Source organism: Chiloscyllium plagiosum, unplaced genomic scaffold (genome assembly GCF_037043375.1).
Source record: "Chiloscyllium plagiosum isolate Xiang-an unplaced genomic scaffold, Cpla_swu_hap1 HiC_scaffold_18, whole genome shotgun sequence".
NCBI lineage: Eukaryota > Metazoa > Chordata > Chondrichthyes > Orectolobiformes > Hemiscylliidae > Chiloscyllium > Chiloscyllium plagiosum.
In genome coordinates, this window is record NW_028270156.1 from 114,795,750 (window position 1) to 114,818,396 (window position 22,647).

Below are 22,647 nucleotides of genomic sequence, written 5' to 3' on the forward strand. Positions count from 1 at the left end.
CAGCTACAAATGTATCTGTGAGTGCGTGAGAACATATGATCGGTTATGATTTGGTCAAATTACCATGAGCTGCTTGACATTACTGCAATTTCGATTCTTGCTTTGCTAAATGATTTCACCCATTGCTCGAAACAGGACACCTTTCACGTTTACACGGAACACGAAACACACCGGACTACAGGGAAAATGCACAAAGCTGAGCAGGCCGTGTTCCACATCATACCGTGCAGCAGAGTTACAGTCACTGTGTCTGTTTTGCAGAATAAGAGTCCCAAAGAATGTTCTCCACCCTAAAACCGGAGGTAGCATTACAATCCGAGAACGACAGATCACATTGTGAGAATGCTCTGACCTCGGAGCCAGTTCGAGATGCCACTTTCCTTGCCTTTTACCTTAACCGTGCAATTTGCTGCAGAGATGCTCAGTCCTGGACATGAGCCTCATGGATACCAACTGAGTTGGAAACCTGTGTGGGAATCGAGGAGAAGCGACTCAATACATTTTGCTAAATTCCATGGTGTTTATGAGAAATGCAGTTTGTGTTCACCTCAATCTAAAGGCCAGTTTCTGAACATAGTAACAGAAGTCAAAAGGTAATTACCTCACCCCACCCCCTCTCCGGAAGAGGTGCTAACTGCCCTTGAGTGCTTTTTGTTCTCGATGTGAAGAGCTCTCACGCCTGAGTCACCCTCACGTCTCTGGTTGCTGAGTGAATCACAAAGAAGGAATTTCACCAGAGCTGGAACTGCCTCACTTCCCCACTCGCCCTCCCCGTGTACATTTTCCTGCTCCTCAGTGATTTAAAGAAAACCAAATGGATGCGATGTCATTCTGTAGCCTCTCTGTCGATTCCTCCGTTTCAGTTCCGACGTGGCTTAGATCACGTGGCGCACCTTAATACTAGCGACGCTATGAAAGCACAAGTCCAGAGGTTCCTCTGAGAGTGTAATTTCTTTCATTGCTGTTGCTGATTGAATGAGCCACTAACGTGCGAACTGCTCCAAAACATGATTCAGGACCTCTGGTGCCAACTCTCGCACGTTGAATAACGACAGACAGCTTCCAAATGAGGTCTTTCAGAGACGACTTTGGGGTACATTTGACAGACAGACTAGTTCAGGAATCCGTGGTGCGCTGTGACACCAGCGCATCAGCTTCTTCCCTGTCTTTGAACCGGGCCGCCTGCGCAAGGAATGCAAATGCGGTACTGCTTTTCGTGAAAGGATCAGAAGGCGGTAACTACACTCTCAAACGGAATGGCATATGAACAGAACCAGGTTGGAGATAAACTTTACAATGCTTTGCACAGTAATTAAATGGAGTTGCATTACATTTCACTACGAGAGCACATTTGTTCAAGCAAATTCGAAGGCAGGTTTCCAGATAGGAAAGCAAGCAAGAAAGCTCCGTTCCTGACCATGTAAAGGTCCGCAGTTGAAGAACAAAGCAGTTTCTGCCCACTTTCGAAACGGGCACCTTTCGCGTGTAAGGCGAGCGTGATGACCACTTCACTACAGAAACCAGCCTCAGCCGGCCGTGCTGCGTCTCAGTGGCATCCAGCACTGACAGTTGAAGCCATTCTACCTTTCACCTTTCTGTTTCCATTAGCTCGTTGTTTCATGGGACTTGTTTAATTTTGGCTATGTGGTGAGCATGGACGAGATACACCGAAGTATCTGTTTCTACGCGGTGGACCCCAATAACATTGTGTTGCTTACACCGGCTTTAAAGGATTACTTTTTAGCGGAGCTTGCCGTCGCAGTCTGTGGCACAATCATTTAGTCTGTTCGGAAGCATTTAACACGGAACACAAACAAAACTGGCAAACCAAATGCAGTTTTAGACACAGCGAGCATGAATGCTAAATGTGAGACAGTCCGGGGGCATGAGCCATAAAGTAATCTCACAACTAACAACAGGGCAATTCCAAACTACTCTTTCAAACATACTGGAGACTGAGTGCACCACCACTTCCGAGACAATGCTGAAAAGAGAGAAAGAAAGAGCATAATAAGAGTGGGCCATAAAAAGTGAATTTCACCAATCACAGTCGCGATTAGATTACCTTTCCCTTCGGATGTGTCCAGGATGGAGATGAAGTAAATGGGAGAAATTCAATAACAAATGACATCGAAATTCATTGGAACGATTTTCTCATTGGCCAGAAAACCAAATAACGACGAGTCGAGTCACCGTAGGACTTTGTTTCACAACAGCGATGAAATAACAGTCTCCATTCGGTTCCAGTAAAATCTCAACTTGCCTGGAACGTGAAGCAACAGTAGAGCTGCATGCGATTTTCCGCGCGGGAGGCGAACACGATCATGACAGCACAGACACTTCGGAAAATTTGGCGCTTTACCACACCACAGTTAATTCCACAGGAAGCAAACTCATTTTTCTTCTGTTTCAAACAGAAATGCAGTAGGGGTCGAAACCGCATTTGAACAAGCGGCGTCGTTGGAGTTGATCAGCAGAAATGGCAGCGGTGGGATTCGAACCCACGCCTCTGTCGAGACTGGAGCCTTAATCCAGCGCCTTAGACCGCTCGGCCACACTACCAGCCGCCGGCGCCGCCCATTTTCTTGCACTTCCAATTGTGCTCCTGCATAACAACACATGCAAAGTCACGTGAAAAGGAGTCCACGACCCCTCTCCGACTCGCACAGCTGCTGGGATGTGCCCGTCTGCAATATCAATTTCGCAGCAGATAATGATAGCCCATCAATCCAGACAAAAATCAATCTATCGTCTCAGACTCTTTTCAGCTACAAATGTATCTGTGAGTGCGTGAGAACATATGATCGGTTATGATTTGGTCAAATTACCATGAGCTGCTTGACATTACTGCAATTTCGATTCTTGCTTTGCTAAATGATTTCACCCATTGCTCGAAACAGGACACCTTTCACGTTTACACGGAACACGAAACACACCGGACTACAGGGAAAATGCACAAAGCTGAGCAGGCCGTGTTCCACATCATACCGTGCAGCAGAGTTACAGTCACTGTGTCTGTTTTGCAGAATAAGAGTCCCAAAGAATGTTCTCCACCCTAAAACCGGAGGTAGCATTACAATCCGAGAACGACAGATCACATTGTGAGAATGCTCTGACCTCGGAGCCAGTTCGAGATGCCACTTTCCTTGCCTTTTACCTTAACCGTGCAATTTGCTGCAGAGATGCTCAGTCCTGGACATGAGCCTCATGGATACCAACTGAGTTGGAAACCTGTGTGGGAATCGAGGAGAAGCGACTCAATAAATTTTGCTAAATTCCATGGTGTTTATGAGAAATGCAGTTTGTGTTCACCTCAATCTAAAAGCCAGTTTCTGAACATAGTAACAGAAGTCAAAAGGTAATTACCTCACCCCACCCCCTCTCCGGAAGAGGTGCTAACTGCCCTTGAGTGCTTTTTGTTCTCGATGTGAAGAGCTCTCACGCCTGAGTCACCCTCACGTCTCTGGTTGCTGAGTGAATCACAAAGAAGGAATTTCACCAGAGCTGGAACTGCCTCACTTCCCCACTCGCCCTCCCCGTGTACATTTTCCTGCTCCTCAGTGATTTAAAGAAAACCAAATGGATGCGATGTCATTCTGTAGCCTCTCTGTCGATTCCTCCGTTTCAGTTCCGACGTGGCTTAGATCACGTGGCGCACCTTAATACTAGCGACGCTATGAAAGCACAAGTCCAGAGGTTCCTCTGAGAGTGTAATTTCTTTCATTGCTGTTGCTGATTGAATGAGCCACTAACGTGCGAACTGCTCCAAAACATGATTCAGGACCTCTGGTGCCAACTCTCGCACGTTGAATAACGACAGACAGCTTCCAAATGAGGTCTTTCAGAGACGACTTTGGGGTACATTTGACAGACAGACTAGTTCAGGAATCCGTGGTGCGCTGTGACACCAGCGCATCAGCTTCTTCCCTGTCTTTGAACCGGGCCGCCTGCGCAAGGAATGCAAATGCGGTACTGCTTTTCGTGAAAGGATCAGAAGGCGGTAACTACACTCTCAAACGGAATGGCATATGAACAGAACCAGGTTGGAGATAAACTTTACAATGCTTTGCACAGTAATTAAATGGAGTTGCATTACATTTCACTACGAGAGCACATTTGTTCAAGCAAATTCGAAGGCAGGTTTCCAGATAGGAAAGCAAGCAAGAAAGCTCCGTTCCTGACCATGTAAAGGTCCGCAGTTGAAGAACAAAGCAGTTTCTGCCCACTTTCGAAACGGGCACCTTTCGCGTGTAAGGCGAGCGTGATGACCACTTCACTACAGAAACCAGCCTCAGCCGGCCGTGCTGCGTCTCAGTGGCATCCAGCACTGACAGTTGAAGCCATTCTACCTTTCACCTTTCTGTTTCCATTAGCTCGTTGTTTCATGGGACTTGTTTAATTTTGGCTATGTGGTGAGCATGGACGAGATACACCGAAGTATCTGTTTCTACGCGGTGGACCCCAATAACATTGTGTTGCTTACACCGGCTTTAAAGGATTACTTTTTAGCGGAGCTTGCCGTCGCAGTCTGTGGCACAATCATTTAGTCTGTTCGGAAGCATTTAACACGGAACACAAACAAAACTGGCAAACCAAATGCAGTTTTAGACACAGCGAGCATGAATGCTAAATGTGAGACAGTCCGGGGGCATGAGCCATAAAGTAATCTCACAACTAACAACAGGGCAATTCCAAACTACTCTTTCAAACATACTGGAGACTGAGTGCACCACCACTTCCGAGACAATGCTGAAAAGAGAGAAAGAAAGAACATAATAAGAGTGGGCCATAAAAAGTGAATTTCACCAATCACAGTCGCGATTAGATTACCTTTCCCTTCGGATGTGTCCAGGATGGAGATGAAGTAAATGGGAGAAATTCAATAACAAATGACATCGAAATTCATTGGAACGATTTTCTCATTGGCCAGAAAACCAAATAACGACGAGTCGAGTCACCGTAGGACTTTGTTTCACAACAGCGATGAAATAACAGTCTCCATTCGGTTCCAGTAAAATCTCAACTTGCCTGGAACGTGAAGCAACAGTAGAGCTGCATGCGATTTTCCGCGCGGGAGGCGAACACGATCATGACAGCACAGACACTTCGGAAAATTTGGCGCTTTACCACACCACAGTTAATTCCACAGGAAGCAAACTCATTTTTCTTCTGTTTCAAACAGAAATGCAGTAGGGGTCGAAACCGCATTTGAACAAGCGGCGTCGTTGGAGTTGATCAGCAGAAATGGCAGCGGTGGGATTCGAACCCACGCCTCTGTCGAGACTGGAGCCTTAATCCAGCGCCTTAGACCGCTCGGCCACACTACCAGCCGCCGGCGCCGCCCATTTTCTTGCACTTCCAATTGTGCTCCTGCATAACAACACATGCAAAGTCACGTGAAAAGGAGTACACGACCCCTCTCCGACTCGCACAGCTGCTGGGATGTGCCCGTCTACAATATCAATTTCGCAGCAGATAATGATAGCCCATCAATCCAGACAAAAATCAATCTATCGTCTCAGACTCTTTTCAGCTACAAATGTATCTGTGAGTGCGTGAGAACATATGATCGGTTATGATTTGGTCAAATTACCATGAGCTGCTTGACATTACTGCAATTTCGATTCTTGCTTTGCTAAATGATTTCACCCATTGCTCGAAACAGGACACCTTTCACGTTTACACGGAACACGAAACACACCGGACTACAGGGAAAATGCACAAAGCTGAGCAGGCCGTGTTCCACATCATACCGTGCAGCAGAGTTACAGTCACTGTGTCTGTTTTGCAGAATAAGAGTCCCAAAGAATGTTCTCCACCCTAAAACCGGAGGTAGCATTACAATCCGAGAACGACAGATCACATTGTGAGAATGCTCTGACCTCGGAGCCAGTTCGAGATGCCACTTTCCTTGCCTTTTACCTTAACCGTACAATTTGCTGCAGAGATGCTCAGTCCTGGACATGAGCCACATGGATACCAACTGAGTTGGAAACCTGTGTGGGAATCGAGGAGAAGCGACTCAATACATTTTGCTAAATTCCATGGTGTTTATTAGAAATGCAGTTTGTGTTCACCTCAATCTAAAAGCCAGTTTCTGAACATAGTAACAGAAGTCAAAAGGTAATTACCTCACCCCACCCCCTCTCCGGAAGAGGTGCTAACTGCCCTTGAGTGCTTTTTGTTCTCGATGTGAAGAGCTCTCACGCCTGAGTCACCCTCACGTCTCTGGTTGCTGAGTGAATCACAAAGAAGGAATTTCACCAGAGCTGGAACTGCCTCACTTCCCCACTCGCCCTCCCCGTGTACATTTTCCTGCTCCTCAGTGATTTAAAGAAAACCAAATGGATGCGATGTCATTCTGTAGCCTCTCTGTCGATTCCTCCGTTTCAGTTCCGACGTGGCTTAGATCACGTGGCGCACCTTAATACTAGCGACGCTATGAAAGCACAAGTCCAGAGGTTCCTCTGAGAGTGTAATTTCTTTCATTGCTGTTGCTGATTGAATGAGCCACTAACGTGCGAACTGCTCCAAAACATGATTCAGGACCTCTGGTGCCAACTCTCGCACGTTGAATAACGACAGACAGCTTCCAAATGAGGTCTTTCAGAGACGACTTTGGGGTACATTTGACAGACAGACTAGTTCAGGAATCCGTGGTGCGCTGTGACACCAGCGCATCAGCTTCTTCCCTGTCTTTGAACCGGGCCGCCTGCGCAAGGAATGCAAATGCGGTACTGCTTTTCGTGAAAGGATCAGAAGGCGGTAACTACACTCTCAAACGGAATGGCATATGAACAGAACCAGGTTGGAGATAAACTTTACAATGCTTTGCACAGTAATTAAATGGAGTTGCATTACATTTCACTACGAGAGCACATTTGTTCAAGCAAATTCGAAGGCAGGTTTCCAGATAGGAAAGCAAGCAAGAAAGCTCCGTTCCTGACCATGTAAAGGTCCGCAGTTGAAGAACAAAGCAGTTTCTGCCCACTTTCGAAACGGGCACCTTTCGCGTGTAAGGCGAGCGTGATGACCACTTCACTACAGAAACCAGCCTCAGCCGGCCGTGCTGCGTCTCAGTGGCATCCAGCACTGACAGTTGAAGCCATTCTACCTTTCACCTTTCTGTTTCCATTAGCTCGTTGTTTCATGGGACTTGTTTAATTTTGGCTATGTGGTGAGCATGGACGAGATACACCGAAGTATCTGTTTCTACGCGGTGGACCCCAATAACATTGTGTTGCTTACACCGGCTTTAAAGGATTACTTTTTAGCGGAGCTTGCCGTCGCAGTCTGTGGCACAATCATTTAGTCTGTTCGGAAGCATTTAACACGGAACACAAACAAAACTGGCAAACCAAATGCAGTTTTAGACACAGCGAGCATGAATGCTAAATGTGAGACAGTCCGGGGGCATGAGCCATAAAGTAATCTCACAACTAACAACAGGGCAATTCCAAACTACTCTTTCAAACATACTGGAGACTGAGTGCACCACCACTTCCGAGACAATGCTGAAAAGAGAGAAAGAAAGAACATAATAAGAGTGGGCCATAAAAAGTGAATTTCACCAATCACAGTCGCGATTAGATTACCTTTCCCTTCGGATGTGTCCAGGATGGAGATGAAGTAAATGGGAGAAATTCAATAACAAATGACATCGAAATTCATTGGAACGATTTTCTCATTGGCCAGAAAACCAAATAACGACGAGTCGAGTCACCGTAGGACTTTGTTTCACAACAGCGATGAAATAACAGTCTCCATTCGGTTCCAGTAAAATCTCAACTTGCCTGGAACGTGAAGCAACAGTAGAGCTGCATGCGATTTTCCGCGCGGGAGGCGAACACGATCATGACAGCACAGACACTTCGGAAAATTTGGCGCTTTACCACACCACAGTTAATTCCACAGGAAGCAAACTCATTTTTCTTCTGTTTCAAACAGCAATGCAGTAGGGGTCGAAACCGCATTTGAACAAGCGGCGTCGTTGGAGTTGATCAGCAGAAATGGCAGCGGTGGGATTCGAACCCACGCCTCTGTCGAGACTGAAGCCTTAATCCAGCGCCTTAGACCGCTCGGCCACACTACCAGCCGCCGGCGCCGCCCATTTTCTTGCACTTCCAATTGTGCTCCTGCATAACAACACATGCAAAGTCACGTGAAAAGGAGTCCACGACCCCTCTCCGACTCGCACAGCTTCTGGGATGTGCCCGTCTACAATATCAATTTCGCAGCAGATAATGATAGCCCATCAATCCAGACAAAAATCAATCTATCGTCTCAGACTCTTTTCAGCTACAAATGTATCTGTGAGTGCGTGAGAACATATGATCGGTTATGATTTGGTCAAATTACCATGAGCTGCTTGACATTACTGCAATTTCGATTCTTGCTTTGCTAAATGATTTCACCCATTGCTCGAAACAGGACACCTTTCACGTTTACACGGAACACGAAACACACCGGACTACAGGGAAAATGCACAAAGCTGAGCAGGCCGTGTTCCACATCATACCGTGCAGCAGAGTTACAGTCACTGTGTCTGTTTTGCAGAATAAGAGTCCCAAAGAATGTTCTCCACCCTAAAACCGGAGGTAGCATTACAATCCGAGAACGACAGATCACATTGTGAGAATGCTCTGACCTCGGAGCCAGTTCGAGATGCCACTTTCCTTGCCTTTTACCTTAACCGTGCAATTTGCTGCAGAGATGCTCAGTCCTGGACATGAGCCTCATGGATACCAACTGAGTTGGAAACCTGTGTGGGAATCGAGGAGAAGCGACTCAATAAATTTTGCTAAATTCCATGGTGTTTATGAGAAATGCAGTTTGTGTTCACCTCAATCTAAAAGCCAGTTTCTGAACATAGTAACAGAAGTCAAAAGGTAATTACCTCACCCCACCCCCTCTCCGGAAGAGGTGCTAACTGCCCTTGAGTGCCTTTTGTTCTCGATGTGAAGAGCTCTCACGCCTGAGTCACCCTCAAGTCTCTGGTTGCTGAGTGAATCACAAAGAAGGAATTTCACCAGAGCTGGAACTGCCTCACTTCCCCACTCGCCCTCCCCGTGTACATTTTCCTGCTCCTCAGTGATTTAAAGAAAACCAAATGGATGCGATGTCATTCTGTAGCCTCTCTGTCGATTCCTCCGTTTCAGTTCCGACGTGGCTTAGATCACGTGGCGCACCTTAATACTAGCGACGCTATGAAAGCACAAGTCCAGAGGTTCCTCTGAGAGTGTAATTTCTTTCATTGCTGTTGCTGATTGAATGAGCCACTAACGTGCGAACTGCTCCAAAACATGATTCAGGACCTCTGGTGCCAACTCTCGCACGTTGAATAACGACAGACAGCTTCCAAATGAGGTCTTTCAGAGACGACTTTGGGGTACATTTGACAGACAGACTAGTTCAGGAATCCGTGGTGCGCTGTGACACCAGCGCATCAGCTTCTTCCCTGTCTTTGAACCGGGCCGCCTGCGCAAGGAATGCAAATGCGGTACTGCTTTTCGTGAAAGGATCAGAAGGCGGTAACTACACTCTCAAACGGAATGGCATATGAACAGAACCAGGTTGGAGATAAACTTTACAATGCTTTGCACAGTAATTAAATGGAGTTGCATTACATTTCACTACGAGAGCACATTTGTTCAAGCAAATTCGAAGGCAGGTTTCCAGATAGGAAAGCAAGCAAGAAAGCTCCGTTCCTGACCATGTAAAGGTCCGCAGTTGAAGAACAAAGCAGTTTCTGCCCACTTTCGAAACGGGCACCTTTCGCGTGTAAGGCGAGCGTGATGACCACTTCACTACAGAAACCAGCCTCAGCCGGCCGTGCTGCGTCTCAGTGGCATCCAGCACTGACAGTTGAAGCCATTCTACCTTTCACCTTTCTGTTTCCATTAGCTCGTTGTTTCATGGGACTTGTTTAATTTTGGCTATGTGGTGAGCATGGACGAGATACACCGAAGTATCTGTTTCTACGCGGTGGACCCCAATAACATTGTGTTGCTTACACCGGCTTTAAAGGATTACTTTTTAGCGGAGCTTGCCGTCGCAGTCTGTGGCACAATCATTTAGTCTGTTCGGAAGCATTTAACACGGAACACAAACAAAACTGGCAAACCAAATGCAGTTTTAGACACAGCGAGCATGAATGCTAAATGTGAGACAGTCCGGGGGCATGAGCCATAAAGTAATCTCACAACTAACAACAGGGCAATTCCAAACTACTCTTTCAAACATACTGGAGACTGAGTGCACCACCACTTCCGAGACAATGCTGAAAAGAGAGAAAGAAAGAACATAATAAGAGTGGGCCATAAAAAGTGAATTTCACCAATCACAGTCGCGATTAGATTACCTTTCCCTTCGGATGTGTCCAGGATGGAGATGAAGTAAATGGGAGAAATTCAATAACAAATGACATCGAAATTCATTGGAACGATTTTCTCATTGGCCAGAAAACCAAATAACGACGAGTCGAGTCACCGTAGGACTTTGTTTCACAACAGCGATGAAATAACAGTCTCCATTCGGTTCCAGTAAAATCTCAACTTGCCTGGAACGTGAAGCAACAGTAGAGCTGCATGCGATTTTCCGCGCGGGAGGCGAACACGATCATGACAGCACAGACACTTCGGAAAATTTGGCGCTTTACCACACCACAGTTAATTCCACAGGAAGCAAACTCACTTTTCTTCTGTTTCAAACAGAAACGCAGTAGGGGTCGAAACCGCATTTGAACAAGCGGCGTCGTTGGAGTTGATCAGCAGAAATGGCAGCGGTGGGATTCGAATCCACGCCTCTGTCGAGACTGGAGCCTTAAACCAGCGCCTTAGACCGCTCGGCCACACTACCAGCCGCTGGCGCCGCCCATTTTCTTGCACTTCCAATTGTGCTCCTGCATAACAACACATGCAACGTCACGTGAAAAGGAGTCCACGACCCCTCTCCGACTCGCACAGCTGCTGGGATGTGCCCGTCTACAATATCAATTTCGCAGCAGATAATGATAGCCCATCAATCCAGACAAAAATCAATCTATCGTCTCAGACTCTTTTCAGCTTCAAATGTATCTGTGAGTGCGTGAGAACATATGATCGGTTATGATTTGGTCAAATTACCATGAGCTGCTTGACATTACTGCAATTTCGATTCTTGCTTTGCTAAATGATTTCACCCATTGCTCGAAACAGGACACCTTTCACGTTTACACGGAACACGAAACACACCGGACTACAGGGAAAATGCACAAAGCTGAGCAGGCCGTGTTCCACATCATACCGTGCAGCAGAGTTACAGTCACTGTGTCTGTTTTGCAGAATAAGAGTCCCAAAGAATGTTCTCCACCCTAAAACCGGAGGTAGCATTACAATCCGAGAACGACAGATCACATTGTGAGAATGCTCTGACCTCGGAGCCAGTTCGAGATGCCACTTTCCTTGCCTTTTACCTTAACCGTGCAATTTGCTGCAGAGATGCTCAGTCCTGGACATGAGCCTCATGGATACCAACTGAGTTGGAAACCTGTGTGGGAATCGAGGAGAAGCGACTCAATAAATTTTGCTAAATTCCATGGTGTTTATGAGAAATGCAGTTTGTGTTCACCTCAATCTAAAAGCCAGTTTCTGAACATAGTAACAGAAGTCAAAAGGTAATTACCTCACCCCACCCCCTCTCCGGAAGAGGTGCTAACTGCCCTTGAGTGCTTTTTGTTCTCGATGTGAAGAGCTCTCACGCCTGAGTCACCCTCACGTCTCTGGTTGCTGAGTGAATCACAAAGAAGGAATTTCACCAGAGCTGGAACTGCCTCACTTCCCCACTCGCCCTCCCCGTGTACATTTTCCTGCTCCTCAGTGATTTAAAGAAAACCAAATGGATGCGATGTCATTCTGTAGCCTCTCTGTCGATTCCTCCGTTTCAGTTCCGACGTGGCTTAGATCACGTGGCGCACCTTAATACTAGCGACGCTATGAAAGCACAAGTCCAGAGGTTCCTCTGAGAGTGTAATTTCTTTCATTGCTGTTGCTGATTGAATGAGCCACTAACGTGCGAACTGCTCCAAAACATGATTCAGGACCTCTGGTGCCAACTCTCGCACGTTGAATAACGACAGACAGCTTCCAAATGAGGTCTTTCAGAGACGACTTTGGGGTACATTTGACAGACAGACTAGTTCAGGAATCCGTGGTGCGCTGTGACACCAGCGCATCAGCTTCTTCCCTGTCTTTGAACCGGGCCGCCTGCGCAAGGAATGCAAATGCGGTACTGCTTTTCGTGAAAGGATCAGAAGGCGGTAACTACACTCTCAAACGGAATGGCATATGAACAGAACCAGGTTGGAGATAAACTTTACAATGCTTTGCACAGTAATTAAATGGAGTTGCATTACATTTCACTACGAGAGCACATTTGTTCAAGCAAATTCGAAGGCAGGTTTCCAGATAGGAAAGCAAGCAAGAAAGCTCCGTTCCTGACCATGTAAAGGTCCGCAGTTGAAGAACAAAGCAGTTTCTGCCCACTTTCGAAACGGGCACCTTTCGCGTGTAAGGCGAGCGTGATGACCACTTCACTACAGAAACCAGCCTCAGCCGGCCGTGCTGCGTCTCAGTGGCATCCAGCACTGACAGTTGAAGCCATTCTACCTTTCACCTTTCTGTTTCCATTAGCTCGTTGTTTCATGGGACTTGTTTAATTTTGGCTATGTGGTGAGCATGGACGAGATACACCGAAGTATCTGTTTCTACGCGGTGGACCCCAATAACATTGTGTTGCTTACACCGGCTTTAAAGGATTACTTTTTAGCGGAGCTTGCCGTCGCAGTCTGTGGCACAATCATTTAGTCTGTTCGGAAGCATTTAACACGGAACACAAACAAAACTGGCAAACCAAATGCAGTTTTAGACACAGCGAGCATGAATGCTAAATGTGAGACAGTCCGGGGGCATGAGCCATAAAGTAATCTCACAACTAACAACAGGGCAATTCCAAACTACTCTTTCAAACATACTGGAGACTGAGTGCACCACCACTTCCGAGACAATGCTGAAAAGAGAGAAAGAAAGAACATAATAAGAGTGGGCCATAAAAAGTGAATTTCACCAATCACAGTCGCGATTAGATTACCTTTCCCTTCGGATGTGTCCAGGATGGAGATAAAGTAAATGGGAGAAATTCAATAACAAATGACATCGAAATTCATTGGAACGATTTTCTCATTGGCCAGAAAACCAAATAACGACGAGTCGAGTCACCGTAGGACTTTGTTTCACAACAGCGATGAAATAACAGTCTCCATTCGGTTCCAGTAAAATCTCAACTTGCCTGGAACGTGAAGCAACAGTAGAGCTGCATGCGATTTTCCGCGCGGGAGGCGAACACGATCATGACAGCACAGACACTTCGGAAAATTTGGCGCTTTACCACACCACAGTTAATTCCACAGGAAGCAAACTCATTTTTCTTCTGTTTCAAACAGAAATGCAGTAGGGGTCGAAACCGCATTTAAACAAGTGGCGTCGTTGGAGTTGATCAGCAGAAATGGCAGCGGTGGGATTCGAACCCACGCCTCTGTCGAGACTGGAGCCTTAATCCAGCGCCTTAGACCGCTCGGCCACACTACCAGCCGCCGGCGCCGCCCATTTTCTTGCACTTCCAATTGTGCTCCTGCATAACAACACATGCAAAGTCACGTGAAAAGGAGTCCACGACCCCTCTCCGACTCGCACAGCTGCTGGGATGTGCCCGTCTACAATATCAATTTCGCAGCAGATAATGATAGCCCATCAATCCAGACAAAAATCAATCTATCGTCTCAGACTCTTTTCAGCTACAAATGTATCTGTGAGTGCGTGAGAACATATGATCGGTTATGATTTGGTCAAATTACCATGAGCTGCTTGACATTACTGCAATTTCGATTCTTGCTTTGCTAAATGATTTCACCCATTGCTCGAAACAGGACACCTTTCACGTTTACACGGAACACGAAACACACCGGACTACAGGGAAAATGCACAAAGCTGAGCAGGCCGTGTTCCACATCATACCGTGCAGCAGAGTTACAGTCACTGTGTCTGTTTTGCAGAATAAGAGTCCCAAAGAATGTTCTCCACCCTAAAACCGGAGGTAGCATTACAATCCGAGAACGACAGATCACATTGTGAGAATGCTCTGACCTCGGAGCCAGTTCGAGATGCCACTTTCCTTGCCTTTTACCTTAACCGTGCAATTTGCTGCAGAGATGCTCAGTCCTGGACATGAGCCTCATGGATACCAACTGAGTTGGAAACCTGTGTGGGAATCGAGGAGAAGCGACTCAATACATTTTGCTAAATTCCATGGTGTTTATGAGAAATGCAGTTTGTGTTCACCTCAATCTAAAAGCCAGTTTCTGAACATAGTAACAGAAGTCAAAAGGTAATTACCTCACCCCACCCCCTCTCCGGAAGAGGTGCTAACTGCCCTTGAGTGCTTTTTGTTCTCGATGTGAAGAGCTCTCACGCCTGAGTCACCCTCACGTCTCTGGTTGCTGAGTGAATCACAAAGAAGGAATTTCACCAGAGCTGGAACTGCCTCACTTCCCCACTCGCCCTCCCCGTGTACATTTTCCTGCTCCTCAGTGATTTAAAGAAAACCAAATGGATGCGATGTCATTCTGTAGCCTCTCTGTCGATTCCTCCGTTTCAGTTCCGACGTGGCTTAGATCACGTGGCGCACCTTAATACTAGCGACGCTATGAAAGCACAAGTCCAGAGGTTCTTCTGAGAGTGTAATTTCTTTCATTGCTGTTGCTGATTGAATGAGCCACTAACGTGCGAACTGCTCCAAAACATGATTCAGGACCTCTGGTGCCAACTCTCGCACGTTGAATAACGACAGACAGCTTCCAAATGAGGTCTTTCAGAGACGACTTTGGGGTACATTTGACAGACAGACTAGTTCAGGAATCCGTGGTGCGCTGTGACACCAGCGCATCAGCTTCTTCCCTGTCTTTGAACCGGGCCGCCTGCGCAAGGAATGCAAATGCGGTACTGCTTTTCGTGAAAGGATCAGAAGGCGGTAACTACACTCTCAAACGGAATGGCATATGAACAGAACCAGGTTGGAGATAAACTTTACAATGCTTTGCACAGTAATTAAATGGAGTTGCATTACATTTCACTACGAGAGCACATTTGTTCAAGCAAATTCGAAGGCAGGTTTCCAGATAGGAAAGCAAGCAAGAAAGCTCCGTTCCTGACCATGTAAAGGTCCGCAGTTGAAGAACAAAGCAGTTTCTGCCCACTTTCGAAACGGGCACCTTTCGCGTGTAAGGCGAGCGTGATGACCACTTCACTACAGAAACCAGCCTCAGCCGGCCGTGCTGCGTCTCAGTGGCATCCAGCACTGACAGTTGAAGCCATTCTACCTTTCACCTTTCTGTTTCCATTAGCTCGTTGTTTCATGGGACTTGTTTAATTTTGGCTATGTGGTGAGCATGGACGAGATACACCGAAGTATCTGTTTCTACGCGGTGGACCCCAATAACATTGTGTTGCTTACACCGGCTTTAAAGGATTACTTTTTAGCGGAGCTTGCCGTCGCAGTCTGTGGCACAATCATTTAGTCTGTTCGGAAGCATTTAACACGGAACACAAACAAAACTGGCAAACCAAATGCAGTTTTAGACACAGCGAGCATGAATGCTAAATGTGAGACAGTCCGGGGGCATGAGCCATAAAGTAATCTCACAACTAACAACAGGGCAATTCCAAACTACTCTTTCAAACATACTGGAGACTGAGTGCACCACCACTTCCGAGACAATGCTGAAAAGAGAGAAAGAAAGAACATAATAAGAGTGGGCCATAAAAAGTGAATTTCACCAATCACAGTCGCGATTAGATTACTTTTCCCTTCGGATGTGTCCAGGATGGAGATGAAGTAAATGGGAGAAATTCAATAACAAATGACATCGAAATTCATTGGAACGATTTTCTCATTGGCCAGAAAACCAAATAACGACGAGTCGAGTCACCGTAGGACTTTGTTTCACAACAGCGATGAAATAACAGTCTCCATTCGGTTCCAGTAAAATCTCAACTTGCCTGGAACGTGAAGCAACAGTAGAGCTGCATGCGATTTTCCGCGCGGGAGGCGAACACGATCATGACAGCACAGACACTTCGGAAAATTTGGCGCTTTACCACACCACAGTTAATTCCACAGGAAGCAAACTCATTTTTCTTCTGTTTCAAACAGAAATGCAGTAGGGGTCGAAACCGCATTTGAACAAGCGGCGTCGTTGGAGTTGATCAGCAGAAATGGCAGCGGTGGGATTCGAACCCACGCCTCTGTCGAGACTGGAGCCTTAATCCAGCGCCTTAGACCGCTCGGCCACACTACCAGCCGCCGGCGCCGCCCATTTTCTTGCACTTCCAATTGTGCTCCTGCATAACAACACATGCAAAGTCACGTGAAAAGGAGTCCACGACCCCTCTCCGACTCGCACAGCTGCTGGGATGTGCCCGTCTACAATATCAATTTCGCAGCAGATAATGATAGCCCATCAATCCAGACAAAAATCAATCTATCGTCTCAGACTCTTTTCAGCTACAAATGTATCTGTGAGTGCGTGAGAACATATGATCGGTTATGATTTGGTCAAATTACCATGAGCTGCTTGACATTACTGCAATTTCGATTCTTGCTTTGCTAAATGATTTCACCCATTGCTCGAAACAGGACACCTTTCACGTTTACACGGAACACGAAACACACCGGACTACAGGGAAAATGCACAAAGCTGAGCAGGCCGTGTTCCACATCATACCGTGCAGCAGAGTTACAGTCACTGTGTCTGTTTTGCAGAATAAGAGTCCCAAAGAATGTTCTCCACCCTAAAACCGGAGGTAGCATTACAATCCGAGAACGACAGATCACATTGTGAGAATGCTCTGACCTCGGAGCCAGTTCGAGATGCCACTTTCCTTGCCTTTTACCTTAACCGTGCAATTTGCTGCAGAGATGCTCAGTCCTGGACATGAGCCTCATGGATACCAACTGAGTTGGAAACCTGTGTGGGAATCGAGGAGAAGCGACTCAATACATTTTGCTAAATTCCATGGTGTTTATGAGAAATGCAGTTTGTGTTCACCTCAATCTAAAAGCCAGTTTCTGAACATAGTAACAGAAGTCAAAAGGTAATTACCTCACCCCACCCCCTCTCCGGAAGAGGTGCTAACTGCCCTTGAGTGCTTTTTGTTCTCGATGTGAAGAGCTCTCACGCCTGAGTCACCCTCACGTCTCTGGTTGCTGAGTGAATCACAAAGAAGGAATTTCACCAGAGCTGGAACTGCCTCACTTCCCCACTCGCCCTCCCCGTGTACATTTTCCTGCTCCTCAGTGATTTAAAGAAAACCAAATGGATGCGATGTCATTCTGTAGCCTCTCTGTCGATTCCTCCGTTTCAGTTCCGACGTGGCTTAGATCACGTGGCGCACCTTAATACTAGCGGCGCTATGAAAGCACAAGTCCAGAGGTTCCTCTGAGAGTGTAATTTCTTTCATTGCTGTTGCTGATTGAATGAGCCACTAACGTGCGAACTGCTCCAAAACATGATTCAGGACCTCTGGTGCCAACTCTCGCACGTTGAATAACGACAGACAGCTTCCAAATGAGGTCTTTCAGAGACGACTTTGGGGTACATTTGACAGACAGACTAGTTCAGGAATCCGTGGTGCGCTGTGACACCAGCGCATCAGCTTCTTCCCTGTCTTTGAACCGGGCCGCCTGCGCAAGGAATGCAAATGCGGTACTGCTTTTCGTGAAAGGATCAGAAGGCGGTAACTACACTCTCAAACGGAATGGCATATGAACAGAACCAGGTTGGAGATAAACTTTACAATGCTTTGCACAGTAATTAAATGGAGTTGCATTACATTTCACTACGAGAGCACATTTGTTCAAGCAAATTCGAAGGCAGGTTTCCAGATAGGAAAGCAAGCAAGAAAGCTCCGTTCCTGACCATGTAAAGGTCCGCAGTTGAAGAACAAAGCAGTTTCTGCCCACTTTCGAAACGGGCACCTTTCGCGTGTAAGGCGAGCGTGATGACCACTTCACTACAGAAACCAGCCTCAGCCGGCCGTGCTGCGTCTCAGTGGCATCCAGCACTGACAGTTGAAGCCATTCTACCTTTCACCTTTCTGTTTCCATTAGCTCGTTGTTTCATGGGACTTGTTTAATTTTGGCTATGTGGTGAGCATGGACGAGATACACCGAAGTATCTGTTTCTACGCGGTGGACCCCAATAACATTGTGTTGCTTACACCGGCTTTAAAGGATTACTTTTTAGCGGAGCTTGCCGTCGCAGTCTGTGGCACAATCATTTAGTCTGTTCGGAAGCATTTAACACGGAACACAAACAAAACTGGCAAACCAAATGCAGTTTTAGACACAGCGAGCATGAATGCTAAATGTGAGACAGTCCGGGGGCATGAGCCATAAAGTAATCTCACAACTAACAACAGGGCAATTCCAAACTACTCTTTCAAACATACTGGAGACTGAGTGCACCACCACTTCCGAGACAATGCTGAAAAGAGAGAAAGAAAGAACATAATAAGAGTGGGCCATAAAAAGTGAATTTCACCAATCACAGTCGCGATTAGATTACCTTTCCCTTCGGATGTGTCCAGGATGGAGATGAAGTAAATGGGAGAAATTCAATAACAAATGACATCGAAATTCATTGGAACGATTTTCTCATTGGCCAGAAAACCAAATAACGACGAGTCGAGTCACCGTAGGACTTTGTTTCACAACAGCGATGAAATAACAGTCTCCATTCGGTTCCAGTAAAATCTCAACTTGCCTGGAACGTGAAGCAACAGTAGAGCTGCATGCGATTTTCCGCGCGGGAGGCGAACACGATCATGACAGCACAGACACTTCGGAAAATTTGGCGCTTTACCACACCACAGTTAATTCCACAGGAAGCAAACTCATTTTTCTTCTGTTTCAAACAGAAATGCAGTAGGGGTCGAAACCGCATTTGAACAAGTGGCGTCGTTGGAGTTGATCAGCAGAAATGGCAGCGGTGGGATTCGAACCCACGCCTCTGTCGAGACTGGAGCCTTAATCCAGCGCCTTAGACCGCTCGGCCACACTACCAGCCGCTGGCGCCGCCCATTTTCTTGCACTTCCAATTGTGCTCCTGCATAACAACACATGCAAAGTCACGTGAAAAGGAGTCCACGACCCCTCTCCGACTCGCACAGCTGCTGGGATGTGCCCGTCTACAATATCAATTTCGCAGCAGATAATGATAGCCCATCAATCCAGACAAAAATCAATCTATCGTCTCAGACTCTTTTCAGCTACAAATGTATCTGTGAGTGCGTGAGAACATATGATCGGTTATGATTTGGTCAAATTACCATGAGCTGCTTGACATTACTGCAATTTCGATTCTTGCTTTGCTAAATGATTTCACCCATTGCTCGAAACAGGACACCTTTCACGTTTACACGGAACACGAAACACACCGGACTACAGGGAAAATGCACAAAGCTGAGCAGGCCGTGTTCCACATCATACCGTGCAGCAGAGTTACAGTCACTGTGTCTGTTTTGCAGAATAAGAGTCCCAAAGAATGTTCTCCACCCTAAAACCGGAGGTAGCATTACAATCCGAGAACGACAGATCACATTGTGAGAATGCTCTGACCTCGGAGCCAGTTCGAGATGCCACTTTCCTTGCCTTTTACCTTAACCGTGCAATTTGCTGCAGAGATGCTCAGTCCTGGACATGAGCCTCATGGATACCAACTGAGTTGGAAACCTGTGTGGGAATCGAGGAGAAGCGACTCAATAAATTTTGCTAAATTCCATGGTGTTTATGAGAAATGCAGTTTGTGTTCACCTCAATCTAAAAGCCAGTTTCTGAACATAGTAACAGAAGTCAAAAGGTAATTACCTCACCCCACCCCCTCTCCGGAAGAGGTGCTAACTGCCCTTGAGTGCTTTTTGTTCTCGATGTGAAGAGCTCTCACGCCTGAGTCACCCTCACGTCTCTGGTTGCTGAATGAATCACAAAGAAGGAATTTCACCAGAGCTGGAACTGCCTCACTTCCCCACTCGCCCTCCCCGTGTACATTTTCCTGCTCCTCAGTGATTTAAAGAAAACCAAATGGATGCGATGTCATTCTGTAGCCTCTCTGTCGATTCCTCCGTTTCAGTTCCGACGTGGCTTAGATCACGTGGCGCACCTTAATACTAGCGACGCTATGAAAGCACAAGTCCAGAGGTTCCTCTGAGAGTGTAATTTCTTTCATTGCTGTTGCTGATTGAATGAGCCACTAACGTGCGAACTGCTCCAAAACATGATTCAGGACCTCTGGTGCCAACTCTCGCACGTTGAATAACGACAGACAGCTTCCAAATGAGGTCTTTCAGAGACGACTTTGGGGTACATTTGACAGACAGACTAGTTCAGGAATCCGTGGTGCGCTGTGACACCAGCGCATCAGCTTCTTCCCTGTCTTTGAACCGGGCCGCCTGCGCAAGGAATGCAAATGCGGTACTGCTTTTCGTGAAAGGATCAGAAGGCGGTAACTACACTCTCAAACGGAATGGCATATGAACAGAACCAGGTTGGAGATAAACTTTACAATGCTTTGCACAGTAATTAAATGGAGTTGCATTACATTTCACTACGAGAGCACATTTGTTCAAGCAAATTCGAAGGCAGGTTTCCAGATAGGAAAGCAAGCAAGAAAGCTCCGTTCCTGACCATGTAAAGGTCCGCAGTTGAAGAACAAAGCAGTTTCTGCCCACTTTCGAAACGGGCACCTTTCGCGTGTAAGGCGAGCGTGATGACCACTTCACTACAGAAACCAGCCTCAGCCGGCCGTGCTGCGTCTCAGTGGCATCCAGCACTGACAGTTGAAGCCATTCTACCTTTCACCTTTCTGTTTCCATTAGCTCGTTGTTTCATGGGACTTGTTTAATTTTGGCTATGTGGTGAGCATGGACGAGATACACCGAAGTATCTGTTTCTACGCGGTGGACCCCAATAACATTGTGTTGCTTACACCGGCTTTAAAGGATTACTTTTTAGCGGAGCTTGCCGTCGCAGTCTGTGGCACAATCATTTAGTCTGTTCGGAAGCATTTAACACGGAACACAAACAAAACTGGCAAACCAAATGCAGTTTTAGACACAGCGAGCATGAATGCTAAATGTGAGACAGTCCGGGGGCATGAGCCATAAAGTAATCTCACAACTAACAACAGGGAAATTCCAAACTACTCTTTCAAACATACTGGAGACTGAGTGCACCACCACTTCCGAGACAATGCTGAAAAGAGAGAAAGAAAGAACATAATAAGAGTGGGCCATAAAAAGTGAATTTCACCAATCACAGTCGCGATTAGATTACCTTTCCCTTCGGATGTGTCCAGGATGGAGATGAAGTAAATGGGAGAAATTCAATAACAAATGACATCGAAATTCATTGGAACGATTTTCTCATTGGCCAGAAAACCAAATAACGACGAGTCGAGTCACCGTAGGACTTTGTTTCACAACAGCGATGAAATAACAGTCTCCATTCGGTTCCAGTAAAATCTCAACTTGCCTGGAACGTGAAGCAACAGTAGAGCTGCATGCGATTTTCCGCGCGGGAGGCGAACACGATCATGACAGCACAGACACTTCGGAAAATTTGGCGCTTTACCACACCACAGTTAATTCCACAGGAAGCAAACTCATTTTTCTTCTGTTTCAAACAGAAATGCAGTAGGGGTCGAAACCGCATTTGAACAAGTGGCGTCGTTGGAGTTGATCAGCAGAAATGGCAGCGGTGGGATTCGAACCCACGCCTCTGTCGAGACTGGAGCCTTAATCCAGCGCCTTAGACCGCTCGGCCACACTACCAGCCGCCGGCGCCGCCCATTTTCTTGCACTTCCAATTGTGCTCCTGCATAACAACACATGCAAAGTCACGTGAAAAGGAGTCCACGACCCCTCTCCGACTCGCACAGCTGCTGGGATGTGCCCGTCTACAATATCAATTTCGCAGCAGATAATGATAGCCCATCAATCCAGACAAAAATCAATCTATCGTCTCAGACTCTTTTCAGCTACAAATGTATCTGTGAGTGCGTGAGAACATATGATCGGTTATGATTTGGTCAAATTACCATGAGCTGCTTGACATTACTGCAATTTCGATTCTTGCTTTGCTAAATGATTTCACCCATTGCTCGAAACAGGACACCTTTCACGTTTACACGGAACACGAAACACACCGGACTACAGGGAAAATGCACAAAGCTGAGCAGGCCGTGTTCCACATCATACCGTGCAGCAGAGTTACAGTCACTGTGTCTGTTTTGCAGAATAAGAGTCCCAAAGAATGTTCTCCACCCTAAAACCGGAGGTAGCATTACAATCCGAGAACGACAGATCACATTGTGAGAATGCTCTGACCTCGGAGCCAGTTCGAGATGCCACTTTCCTTGCCTTTTACCTTAACCGTGCAATTTGCTGCAGAGATGCTCAGTCCTGGACATGAGCCTCATGGATACCAACTGAGTTGGAAACCTGTGTGGGAATCGAGGAGAAGCGACTCAATAAATTTTGCTAAATTCCATGGTGTTTATGA

At 46.6% G+C, this 22,647-nt stretch overlaps 6 non-coding genes across 6 annotated transcripts; all 6 read right to left on the reverse strand.

Moving 5' to 3' along the window:
• Positions 1 to 2,480: 2,480 nt before the first annotated feature.
• Positions 2,481 to 2,562, reverse strand: trnal-aag (transfer RNA leucine (anticodon AAG)). The gene has a single exon. It is a non-coding gene; the product is annotated as a tRNA-Leu (tRNA).
• A 2,683-nt stretch (positions 2,563 to 5,245) lies between these two features.
• Positions 5,246 to 5,327, reverse strand: trnal-aag (transfer RNA leucine (anticodon AAG)). Its single transcript has one exon. It is a non-coding gene; the product is annotated as a tRNA-Leu (tRNA).
• Positions 5,328 to 13,540: 8,213 nt separating this feature from the next.
• On the reverse strand, positions 13,541 to 13,622 carry trnal-aag (transfer RNA leucine (anticodon AAG)). Its single transcript has one exon. It is a non-coding gene; the product is annotated as a tRNA-Leu (tRNA).
• Positions 13,623 to 16,305: 2,683 nt separating this feature from the next.
• On the reverse strand, positions 16,306 to 16,387 carry trnal-aag (transfer RNA leucine (anticodon AAG)). Its single transcript has one exon. It is a non-coding gene; the product is annotated as a tRNA-Leu (tRNA).
• Positions 16,388 to 19,070: 2,683 nt separating this feature from the next.
• On the reverse strand, positions 19,071 to 19,152 carry trnal-aag (transfer RNA leucine (anticodon AAG)). Its single transcript has one exon. It is a non-coding gene; the product is annotated as a tRNA-Leu (tRNA).
• A 2,683-nt stretch (positions 19,153 to 21,835) lies between these two features.
• On the reverse strand, positions 21,836 to 21,917 carry trnal-aag (transfer RNA leucine (anticodon AAG)). The gene has a single exon. It is a non-coding gene; the product is annotated as a tRNA-Leu (tRNA).
• Positions 21,918 to 22,647: the final 730 nt, after the last annotated feature.